The sequence below is a fragment of the Ornithodoros turicata genome, chromosome 4, assembly GCF_037126465.1.
Source record: "Ornithodoros turicata isolate Travis chromosome 4, ASM3712646v1, whole genome shotgun sequence".
Classification (NCBI taxonomy): Eukaryota; Metazoa; Arthropoda; class Arachnida; order Ixodida; family Argasidae; genus Ornithodoros; species Ornithodoros turicata.
In genome coordinates this window covers 1,909,424-1,921,481 of record NC_088204.1, presented here as the reverse complement: position 1 = coordinate 1,921,481, position 12,058 = coordinate 1,909,424, and the positions used below count along the sequence as shown (strand labels likewise).

Sequence of the window (12,058 nt, the reverse complement as noted above, 5' to 3'; positions counted from 1 at the left end):
CGTTTTCAGAGGGAGCTGTCTTCTCGACATCCGCCCGGAAAGTGTGTCGGGAAACCCAGGGACAGCCTGTGACGGCACAGCCGGTGATAGGACTCGACCCTAGCTCCTCCCAGTCGTCAGCGTAACCTCGATCATGTAGCTTGATTATGAAGATATGTATAATTTTTTTATTCTTTACAGATTTATTTAAATGAAAAAAGAAAAAAAGAAGCTGCGAGAGCAGCATAGATGTTGTTTTTGCAGTTGAACTATACGGCCAGACGGACGTCCTCGCGAAGAGAATATGTAACGACTATATATGACTAATTAATGTAAAATTCATTAGTTAGCTCTTTAATTAGGGGCTTTGGGGCAAACGTGAGATAGCAGAATGGGAGACAGTACGTCCTCGTCGAAAGAAGTTCCATGTTTGAAAGATCCTTTATTTCTTTCTTATTTCTTAATTTTATTTATTTATTTATTTCCGGAATAGCAAGCCCACGTCCCGTTTGGCTGACCTTTCCCCCGTTTTCTTTCCTTTTTGTCTAATAAATATATCTCCCCCCACCCCCCTTGAAACGAGCGCGTACGCCGTGAACTATCCATTGTCGAATTCCGCTATGCGAATGAACCGAAACCAAAACCGTGCGCCTCGTGAGCGCATAACCTTCCTCGTCGGCGTTTTAACTGGGCCACAAAGCGGTTGGTCTGGCCAGCAGATCAACACCTACTCCAATCACGGCGACCCCTTTCACCACCACGTGCTGGCCATGTCACGTGGAGACTGGAAGGTACCCAGGTTCGTACCCATGTACCCAGGTGCTGTCTGGGGTTTTTCCTGGGTCTTCCTCAGACTCGGGTGGGGTGGGGTGGGGGGGAGCTTTCAGACATACGTCGGCACATTCTCCCAGGGCGTCAGTCGTGACGTTGCCCAGCTCTGTGAGGGCGACGACGACGGCGTCTCTAACGACAATCATCTCTATCACTCCAAAGCATGTGGCGCCCTCTGACGACTAACGTGGAATGAGCGCTGTCCTCCCTGCGCTTCGGATGCTGGTTTCAGGATTTAGAAAAGAAGAAAAAGAAACGAAATCGAAATGCTTTCAACGAGGATTGTCTTCCATTCTATACTATCTCACTTTTGACCGGAAGCCCCTAATAAAAGAATTAATGGATGAATTTGAGGTAATTAGTCATCTATACCGTTCACATATTCTCTCGCAGAGGATATCCGCCTCGCCGTATAGCCCCACCCGCAAAAAACAAAAATCAGAAAACGTTGAGTTTGAGTTTGATTATAGAAAAAAAAAAAAAAAAAACGGAAGATATTGAATTCGTCACTGACGAATTCTGCTACTCCCTCAAAGGAAATGAAATGAATGAAAGGAGAAAGAAAACTGAAAAGGTGAAAAGGAAACGTAACTATACGGCTCTCGTAGCTTTTTAATAAAAAATATGTAAAGAATTAAAAAAAAAGGACATCCGGTATAATAAGTAAATAATAAATACGACGTAAATAAATAAATAAATTGGTATAAACCGGCTTCTAACTAACGGAGAAGCAAATATAGTATCCCGGTGGGCGCTCGAGGAAGAAATTCCGGAGAGCGACAACAGCGCGTTAACGATCTTCCCGCATCTTCTCTGACGCACGAGAAACACAACCGTCATGCATCAACGTCGGCGAATCTAAAAACGAGGTACCAACGTTTGGGAAAGAGCACCAATAACGATTTGTTTCGAGTGCGAGGTCATTCCCGGAGGTCGTCGCACGGTTCGCCACCAGTTTTATGGGGCTACCGGGAATTTAGGGGCGTCAGAAAAGGTGCTTTAAAAATCCCCGGAAGAATTGTGAAGCCATATATACAACAGCCGCCCGTGTTCTGCTCGGCAGAACCCCGGGATAAATGTTTGTTATGCTGCCGCGGGGTTTTTCCGTCACGATGGAAACGCCAAAGAGTTTTTTTTTTTTTTTTTTTTGTAATGAGATGACGGAGAAGGATTCTTCTCCGCGAAAGAGGTGCGAGCTTAATGTGATTTATAGTCTTAATATTCCACCTGAGCGAGCGAGTCGGAGCGCGGACTAAAACGATGAGTTAGACGTACGTACGAGGCGGGAGCTGAGTTTAGAAGTTGCCAAGAAGAACATAAATACGTAAACGAAAAAAAAAAAGATGGAGGTCGATTTAATAAGAGAGAAACTGATGTTCTGAGGCTGGAACCACATAGAGGGGACAGATACAAACAAAGCCTCAATTTGCCTAAGATCATCGTCGATTTAATGTTTTCGCTTTTCGGCACACCCGTTTTAGCCATTACGTCCTTGTCGAACGCTAAAAAAAAAAATAAACAAAATAAACGCATCTTTGAGTATTGTGCGGAACGCGGTTAAAGCTTCATAAGGGACATCGTTAGCGTATCGATGTCGATACGTAACCGCTTGTAACCACCCTGTTACAGTCGTGTAGTACTTGTCACTCCACTTTATAATATTTAACCCCCTATCTTTTCGATGTTCACGTGTTTGCAATTCGGGTGTATACAGTCAAACTCCTTTATAGCGAACACCTTTTTAACGAAAATACCACTACAGCAAATTTTTTTGCGGTCCCGCTGGAGCCCTATAGGTCCAATAATGGACATCCTTTTTAACGAAAATACCTTTACTGCGAATTTTTTTTTTGCTGTCCCCTGAGTTTCGTCGTAAAGGAGTTTGACTGTATATATATATTTTTAACTCTAACGTTGCCATTTTTGTACCTGACAAAATGTAGTCCAGTGCATGAAAGCTTGTATCCAATAAAAGAAAGCTTCGACGTTTTACTATTTTGTTGTTCCCTTCAAGGCGCGATGCTAATATTGTCCTCCTCGTCGTCGTCATCACTAATTCTGCGTTCACTTTTACTTCTGCGGACGACACCGACGCCGCGATCTCGGGAAACGAGGCACTAACAGCTGTGGCTCTCACTGAATGTTTCAAATAATTAAATAAATAAATGAACTCCGAAATCCCGGAACCGTAGTTACTACCCAACGCTGGGAACAGGCGTCGTTTGTGCTTTCGCTTCTGTAAAGCGTGCTTTGCCTGCATGGCACCATTGTCGCGAGGAGAACCTAGCTGTACGAAGAGAGCCTCCGGGCTCCTGTATACTTCCACCCAAAAGTTGCTGACATTCTTTATAATCGACGTATATTTTTATGGTTCTTTTACACATGGCGATGCTGATTATACACGTTGAGCGGTTGTAGTTTAAAGGGGCAGTGAAAGCTTTTCATTGCGCCGGACTTGTGCAACATATAACACGCGCTCTAGCTCAAGAACGGTGCTGTTTTCATCAACTTCAACTTTTCAGCAACGCAGGACAGACTAGAATCCCGTCGCAAATTAATTTTACCTAATTAATTAACTAATTAATTTCTATATTTTTATTAATTATTTTTTTATATTTTATTACTTAATTTTTATTTTTTACTCTTTCTAAAATTCATTAATAAAATTTACTACTGGAAATTAACCTCGCCGTTTCTAGTTGGGCGGTAAGCAAGCACAATATGGGGAAAGGAATACGGGTAAAGGAGCCAACGGGTACTGCGTGCGTCATCGTACGCGAGCGTGCGTTCATTTTAACGGGTTTCTGGTGAACGCTGGAAGCCCAGGCTGCGCGTTATTAAGTTATGTTGGAAGTAAATTGGCGCGGACGTTTCAAGGGCGATAACGTCACTTAACGTAGAATGGCTGACAGCGTTTCTGTCCGCCAGTGAGTGCCAAGTGGATTTTTTTTTTTTTACATTTGTTATTATAATCGATTAAATGACAAGACGTCGTATATACGAGCGTGTCGTAGGAAGACGGCGGAATATGGACAAGGTGTCGTAGCTGGACATGGCGTACAACGGATATTACCGTTATTATTAAGCGAAAATATGCAAATTGCGTGATGCGTTATTATTGGATGTCCATGTAACTCTCGTGTGGAGGCGGCTTGGTGTGGAAGGGGTGACAACCGCTACAGGTTTATTTACATTACTATTTACAACGGACAGAAGCAACAGAGGGAAGTGAACTGGTTGTTACGGTGTCTAAATGCGGCGAACTGCATCCGTCTCAAATTGAAGAGGCTCCATTTTCCTGACTTCTTGGAACTGACGGGCCGCCCTTCGTGTGGTACAGCTGTGGAGATGAAGTTTTTTGGGATGGCTATACATGTATTTTCGAGTTCGTGTTAGAACCGCGAAGAAACTGTGGCTGTAGCGTGAGTTGCATTTCACGCGTTTCAGTGGCGTATGAGTAACAGCTTCACGATAACGTTTCCGGAAACATGATAAGCCAATCGCCTGATTCCTTCGGAGTAGCTGACGTCACGTCGCTGATATGTGATTGGATGCCAGGGATACGGGGGTCGGTGGGCGTTTACGATTTTCTGAAACTCCCGATTTTTATTTTTTTAATTATTTTTTATTGCGTGTTGGCGCCGCGAAGCAACTGTAGCTATGAGCGGCGTACAGATGTGGACAGACGGAGAGAGGACAGCAGGAAGGAGTGGGGGACAGGGGGATTAGTATGCGTCCTGGGCCGACTTCAGGGGGAACTGTGCCGACATTCGTCTGGAAAGTCTTCAGAAAACCCAGGGAAAACCTCAGACAGCACAGCCGGCAGTAGGATTCGAACCCACCACCTCCCAGTCTACAGCACGACCTTGGTTACCACGCGGACGCCTTAGCCCACTCGGCCATGCCGCTGGTCCTATTTTTCTTGAGCCATAATACTTCATCTTGTTTGACGCGCTCTCTCAGAACCACTGCATGAAACAGCGCGGGAGACAACACAAAGAAAGATACAAACAACACAACCGCTGTATTGTTGTATCTTTCTTTGTGTTGTCTCCCGGACTGTTCCATCCAATCGACCCATGCACCACCCACCCCAATTCTCCGCCCTAGCTCTCTCAGAAGTTGTTTTTCGCCGGGATCTCTCCGTCGCCAGTTGCGCGCGGATTTACGGGAGGCGGCACGCACGCACGCACGCGAGCGGGTGTCGGATCCGCTGCTGGGTGCAATATGCGAGCGTTCATATATCACACAAACTACGACACTACGTATAACCTGGAGTGCAGCTGTGTCTGTTTAGTGCGTGCACCATGCCTCTCCGCAGTCGTTTTCGTGCTCTCTGCAGCCGTAACGCGCCTCGCGATATTTATCCTCCCCATATTTATTCTCCCAACAAAGCCACACGCACGATTAATTGGCCCTTAGCGGGTTACAACGGCAGAAGGTAACGCGATTATTACGCGGTAGAGTATTGCAGTGAAACTCCCCAATCGTCATCATAAAATAAAGTTGTTGTTGTTGTTGTTGTTGGCAAAAATGTTCAAAAAGCCGAGACTCATGGCTAGAAAATCGACTTGACACAACCCGAAACAACATGTCGTCTCTCATACGGGAAGCATCGTCAGCGCAGCCACAAGGCAGAATGGGGGAAAATGCCAAACAGGCTACTGTCGTTGTTCTCACGAGAGAAAGAAAGAAAGAAAGAAAGAAAGAAAGAAAGAAAGAAAGAAAGAAAGAAAGAAAGAAAGAAAGAAAGAAAGAAAGAAAGAAAGAAAGAAAGAAAGAAAGAAAGAAAGAAAGAAAGAAAGAAAGAAAGAAAGAAAGAAAGAAAGAAAGAAAGAAAGAAAGAAAGAAAGAAAGAAAGAAAGAAAGAAAGAAAGAAAGAAAGAAAGAAAGAAAGAAAGAAAGAAAGAAAGAAAGAAAGAAAGAAAGAAAGAAAGAGAAAGAAAGAAAGAAAGAAAGACGTATGTTTATCCTAAAAGAGGAAAAAACACACACACACACACACACAAAAAAAGTCTGTTCGAATCGTGCGTTGCCCCCCCCGAGTCTACGACCGTATCAGCTCATCTCGCGTTCTCGTCCTCAGTGCGTGTTTTCTCATGGCCCACTAGCTCAGTTGGTTAGAGCGTCGTGCTAATAACGCGAAGGTCGTAGGTTCGATCCCTGCGTGGGCCAGTAGTTTTTTTTTTTTGTTTTTCATTTCTACGAATTTGTGTTGACCCTGCTTGCTTACTCATGCGAGGCAAGAGAGGCCAGCCAAAACAACAACTTTATCTCAACATGATGAATGGGGAATTTCATTACCAGGGGGGCGACACTCTACCCATTGCTTCCAGCCAAAATAAATGGCTCACTACTCCTAGAGCATATTTAGTGACTTTAGCTACTCGGGATCGCCTTGTTTCTTATCCACTTACCCAATCACTGACTCGCGTGTCCACGGACTCCGTTTCAAATTTTACTTCACCTATTACCGAGTTAGACTCGCGCAGTCGCTATAGCCTGGAGTGTCCTCTAAACTCTTTCATGGTGTAACGCATTTCAACGCGCGATTGCTCGAAGCTTAGCACCATTCTGTACAAACAAGCCGCGTAACAATACGGGCCCTGTAACCCAGGCGGAAAATTGGCAAGGACCTACTCGAACGCGTGGCATTCTAATTATAGGACTGGAATTCCAGCCCTGCTGGAATGGAGTACGTTTCTTTGAAACTCCGATCGGCCAACCCACCGAATAATTGAGAACCTTATACTTACAACGCAATCGTCGTTCCTCCATAATTTATGCATGGACGTTATCTTTCGCGGGACGTGACGATGTGCGTAGAACGTGAGAATCGGGATTGCATTGATTTTGTGGAAGGTGAAGTGGGAGCCTCGTTTTCAGTCGCTTTTTCTGAGGAAGGGACTTTCAAGTGGTTCACAGTCCGCGTTGTAACAGCTGTCATGTTAGATTGCGCGTGACTTGGTCTGGTCAGTCTCCACACAGTCGAGACAACAACAACAACAACAACAACAATAGATGCTGACGATGAGATGGGATGGGACAGTCGAGAGAGAATCCGGTACAAGCCTTTTCTCTTTTTCTTTTTTAAATGGAAAATTGCGAAAATTGCCAGGAAAAGTATATCGCGGATCTTAAATTCGTGAAAAGGTGCGCTCTCCATTATTATGGTCGTACGACTTGAGCGGTCGAAAAGGGGTAATGGAAGTCCGAATTCTTGCTTTGTAGATGTACAAACTGCATGCAAAGACCTTGTCCGAATAAATGTGGTGGTGGTGGTGGTTGGTAAAATAAATGTGTGTGTTATTGTGGCTGGAAGCGCGTGTGAAAGTTCTTGTCGATAAAGGTATGTTAATTGAGCATTTATACAGGGTGTGTGCAGAAAAACATGACCAGCATTTTTACATGTAACTCGTTGTCTACTTAGCCGAGGAACTTCCGGTGGCGCACGACGGCGTATTTATGCGTGCGAAAGCTACAAAAAAATCCTGGAAGCCATACTCAGTGTAAAAAAATAAACAGAGCGCGAAAACATGGGCTTCCATGCATTAGAATAGGGCGGTCATGACAGTGCATGGTAGTGCATTTCGGTCTCATGAGAGTTATCTGCAGGCACCGCTAGGGGTACTGCCGATGAGCATCCATGTGGGACATCGTTTCGACCTGGGTATGGCTTCCACAATTTTTCTACAGATTTCGCACGCATAAATGCGCCGTCGTGCGCCACCGGAAGTTCCTCGGTAGACAACGAGTTACATGTAAAAATGCGGGTCATGTTTTTCTGCACACACCCTGTATATTGTTTGCATCTTGTAGCGACATATGGCTCTCTTGCAACATATGTCTGCCTACCTGTGTAACCCGCCTTTAGAAACGTCTGTGCGCTCTCCTACTTTTAAACGTGTAAGACAGCTGTGTAGAATAAACGGCACAAATATAATGATGATGATGATGATGAATGGAGAAATTCGCCACGTGTGTTGTGGCCCACTATACCCCCTGACGGGACTGTACGGGACTTAGGACGACAGTGAGGTGAAGATGAATGAGAGATGGTAGTAAAGCTGCATCAGAAATCTTCGGTGATCCGTAATCAAACCAAAACACCCTGTAGATGGAAACCAGTACTCATCTTCAGCGCTTAATGCCGAAGGCGCTACGTGCCATGCGAACGGACATTTTCGCGGGAACTCAAATTCGCGACTTCCGGGTGCATGGCACGCGAAAGAAGCAAATCATGATCGAAAAAAAAGAAAAGAAGAAAGTAACAGAAGAAGAAGGAATGAAAGACAACGGTACCCCTTCTACAGCGTCTCTTCTTTCCGCTTTATGTTTCTCTTCTTTTTTACTACATCTCAGAGACGGAATGACCAAAGGGCAGCCTTTTCTTGATGCCGAAGCCCTTATCTCCAGCCAAAAGAGGATTTGCTGCCCTGCTGCCACTTGTGTTTCACGGCCATCTGGGCAGCGTCGGTTCCGGGTCCCCAGTCCGCGGGGTCGGTCACTGGTGTGACCCGGGGTGACCCAGAGGCAGGCGACACGGACATTTGTAATTGGACGTATTTGCTCCGAATTAAGTTTATTAGGCTGCCAGCGTTTCGCAGCGTGGCGAGGATTTTGGCTTTGTCCGTAATAGGAAAAGGGGGAGGATATAAGCTTTTATCCTTCCGCTCGACAGAGAGGGCGTTATCCTCTTGGAGGTAATCTGTGGAATTAGTGTGACGCTGCGTTGTTCATGATCGGGATGAGCGTCGATCCCTGCATTACCGATCTATCCCATTCGTTATCACGAGAAAGTAAATATGAGAAAAGGCCTGAATGAACGTGGCTCTCTCCCGCCAGCCCAGCAGGCTCATGCTTTTCTGGTCATGGAGGCAACATTTTACGAGGGTGACTATCATGATCGCACGGCCCAACCCTGCAAGGAGAGCGCGTCATTTGAAAGCGCTCCGAACACTTTTCCTTTTTGCGCATTCGTCATCGTTCACCACCCCCTCCCCCTCAAGCAATGGGATAGGGTGCTGCCTGGGTGGCGAAACATCCCACTACGTCATCATTGCTTATTTGTTGTTGTTGTTGTTGTTGTTAAGGTATCGTGTTTTTTTTAGATTTTCCGCCCGTATAAAGGCCTTTCAAATGTGCCATGTCCGCAACATTCAAAATCCCACATGCACGATGTACGTCCCGATTTATTATGGCCGTGACGTTAGTAGTGACGTCAGAACCAATCGCGGTGAAGCTGAGCGACGTCTGCTAAAAGAGAGGCGCTCTGAGTGCATTCGCCCACCTCTTTTTTTTTTTTTTTCGCGTCTTTGCGTCTTTGTGCCGTGGTAAGAATAGCTAGAGTTAGGTTAGTGACTCTAAGAATAGCGAGAATATAGTAATGACATACATTGTGACAACAGCTTTCATCTTTAGTTTAAAGGCAATCTTTAATGGTTGCCACGAGCACTTTCCACTTTCAAACTTCTCACTCATCTCAAAATAAACGAACGAGTGCTCCGGGAACGAAGAAGGTGAACTCGTATCGGAACGTTTATTTATTGATTTATCTCTGAAATAGCAAGCCGACGTCCCGTTTGGCTGGCTTTCCTCCCCCTTTTATTTTTCTTTCATTTTCGTCTAATAAATATCCCCCCCCCCCAAGTGAGAGCTACGATACAAGATTCACAGTCCGGAGGCATCCGAATTACGTTCGCTAGCGCCCGGGCGACGCCAACAATAATGTATTTGCTGCAATAGCCTAGGGCTGCGTGACTTTGACGCTACAGATATCGACCTACAGGGTGTCGAAGTTAATTCTACGTCACCGTCTCTTATATTGAAAGAGGTAGGCCCTGAAGCGGATGAGGTACCTCGCGGAAGAAAGTTGTGTTTGCTATGGCATCCCTACTGCCTGTCGTCTGCCTGAACATTGTGAGAAGGCAGTGGATTTTCTATGATGCGAAGGATCTTGTTTTGTCACGATATGTTGCACTGCTACACCAATTGAATGTGAAAGGCTCTAGTTGGTTTTGATACTGCGGGAATCCTGTCACTCTTTCTATTTTTTCATGCAATTATATTCAGTATATGTACCGCAAATTCCGACTTTTTTTAGTCGTAGTACACGATCTGTGCCATTTTTTGCGGTGCAGTCAAAATCGTACTCATACTCTCATCATCGTCTCTTTATGTGTGTGTGTGTGTACTCATAATCTCCGAATAACGTTGTTGTTGTTGTACTTGTGCTCAACTCGCCAGCTGTGGTCGCGATTCGAGCGCCTGACGATGAGATACGAATCTTATCGGACCAACCAACTATCTCAGAGTAACTGTTCTGAGGCTTGGAACACAAGCATCAAGGTGCTTAAGATTATGACTGCCGTCGAAAGAAACGAAACGGAATTTTCCCTGCGAAAAGGAAATTCTTGCTGCCCAAGCGTCGCACGAAGTATGCCCGCTCTCTGAAGGGTTCGTCTGCGGGGGCTGACCAGGCTGACGAGAAATGCGCCTCCTGGAAGAAGTAGAGCCGTGTCTACGGCAGTGCTCAGGGGTCCTCTCTAGCTGGTGGTCACCGGAAGTACTTCTCGTGATTAGGAGCCACCCCAAGCACTGAAGGTTTATATTTTGCCACACTCAACATCCGTGGGGTGTCAAGGAAAGAAAGGTGGTTTTACCTGCTATCATACGTTACTCGAGAAACGTTTTGATGTATAATTGCTGTTCAGGAAACGAAGATTGTCTCTCTGGAGCGTATAGGTGAGACCCGCCGCCTGTTCGCAAACTGCTTTGCCGCCTTTCCTTCTGTGAATTGCTCAGTGTGTTGTTTGCTTTTGTTTGGAAAGGACATGTCAGATATAGAGTTTGAAACTGTTGTTGAGGGGCCTTCGGGTCAGTTCCTTCTGGATGGAACCAAAGCACAGATAATTAACGCCTATACGCTCGGTGCATGGTCCCTGGGTCGGGAATCTCTTTTTCTGGACTTAGATCCCTATATGCGATCGTCGTATCCTACGGTTGTCCTAGGAGACTTTAATTGTTGCCTCTGCCCGGAAGACAGACTTGGTCGCATGGATTATACCGTGTATTCACACGAGCGACATTCCCTCAGAAGCGGAAGGTGCGAAAAGCGTCATAGCTTTCTGCTGTCACGTGAACGCGAGTGCTCAGCGTCGTGTCTTCCCGTATACACTGCTAACCGTGGGGAATATCCTGCTACACAGCCACAACATATTCCGTAGCAGACGACAGGAAAACACACTGACGGTGTCGTCTGCTAAGTGTCGTCTGCTAAACGCGCAGTACGGCGCTCCCGTTATTCCGCACCGTGTGAATGCTCAACATAACACGGGACGGAACTTCGGCAATGTGAGCAGTGTTTTCGCTTTTTCTTCCACTAGAATATTCCGTGAGGATGTCGCTCGTGTGAATACACGGATAGTGGCTTACTTCTTAAGGCCGAGCTAGAACGCACTATACTTATAACGACGTTGCAAGCTATGCGCCATGTTCTCACGTTCTCTTTACACATGTTTCAAGGCATAACAACTGCAAAGATGACGATGGTAACACGGAGACAGACAAGGAAAGTCGACGTTCCGTGTCTGTATGGCGGACTGCTGTCTTTCTCCGTGTCACCTTCGTCGTCTTTGCTGTTGTTATATCTCTTATTTACATTATTGTCATGTCTTTTGTCTATGTTATCTCTGTCATGTCTTTATGTCTATTGTTACGTCTTATTATGTCTTTTGTGGTCTCTAACGCCTCTCCGAAGGCGCGGTGCAAGTTCGCTACTCAGTCTGGAATCTCAATAACTCGCTGCTTCGGGTTAAGAGTTTCATAGAGTCGGTTGAGCATCGGTTTCCCTGCCTTCGAGATTCCTCTAACGGACCAACGAGAAAACAGGATGCGCAGAAAATACTCCACAAGCACTACGCATAAACCTAGAGTACACCAGGGATTGTTGAAAAAAAAAAAATTAAAAGGTATAGTAGTGCGAGCAAATATTATTGGCTTAAAAGAAGAATGATCTTCTGATCAAAACCTCCTGTAAAGGTATGATAGAAAACATTAAGCCCAGCAACTTTTCTCTTGTAATGTTGCAATGTCATTGCCCCTAATAAGCGTAGTAACAGGGTCCTGCCTACCATATACGCATTAAAAATAAACCGTACGATCCTTCGTTGAACCGCGTCAACCTTCTTTATGTGACTTTTACCGAACGGATCCCATATACCACACTAGCACACTGGAGAATTGGTTT

The 12,058-nt window shown here is 45.5% G+C and overlaps 1 long non-coding RNA gene and 1 other non-coding gene across 3 annotated transcripts in view; both read left to right on the top strand.

Moving 5' to 3' along the window:
• LOC135390639 (uncharacterized) overlaps positions 1-12,058 on the top strand; it is a 61,595-nt gene that overhangs the window by 17,457 nt on the left and 32,080 nt on the right. The window contains exon 1 of one of the 2 annotated variants that reach the window (XR_010421806.1): positions 10,519-10,554. The exons of the other annotated variant lie outside the window; for it this stretch is intronic. This is a non-coding gene — a long non-coding RNA (uncharacterized LOC135390639). Of the gene's footprint in view, positions 1-10,518; positions 10,555-12,058 lie in introns of those variants that run through there. 2 annotated transcript variants of the gene reach the window in all.
• Trnai-aau (transfer RNA isoleucine (anticodon AAU)) lies at positions 5,912-5,985 on the top strand. The gene has a single exon. It is a non-coding gene; the product is annotated as a tRNA-Ile (tRNA).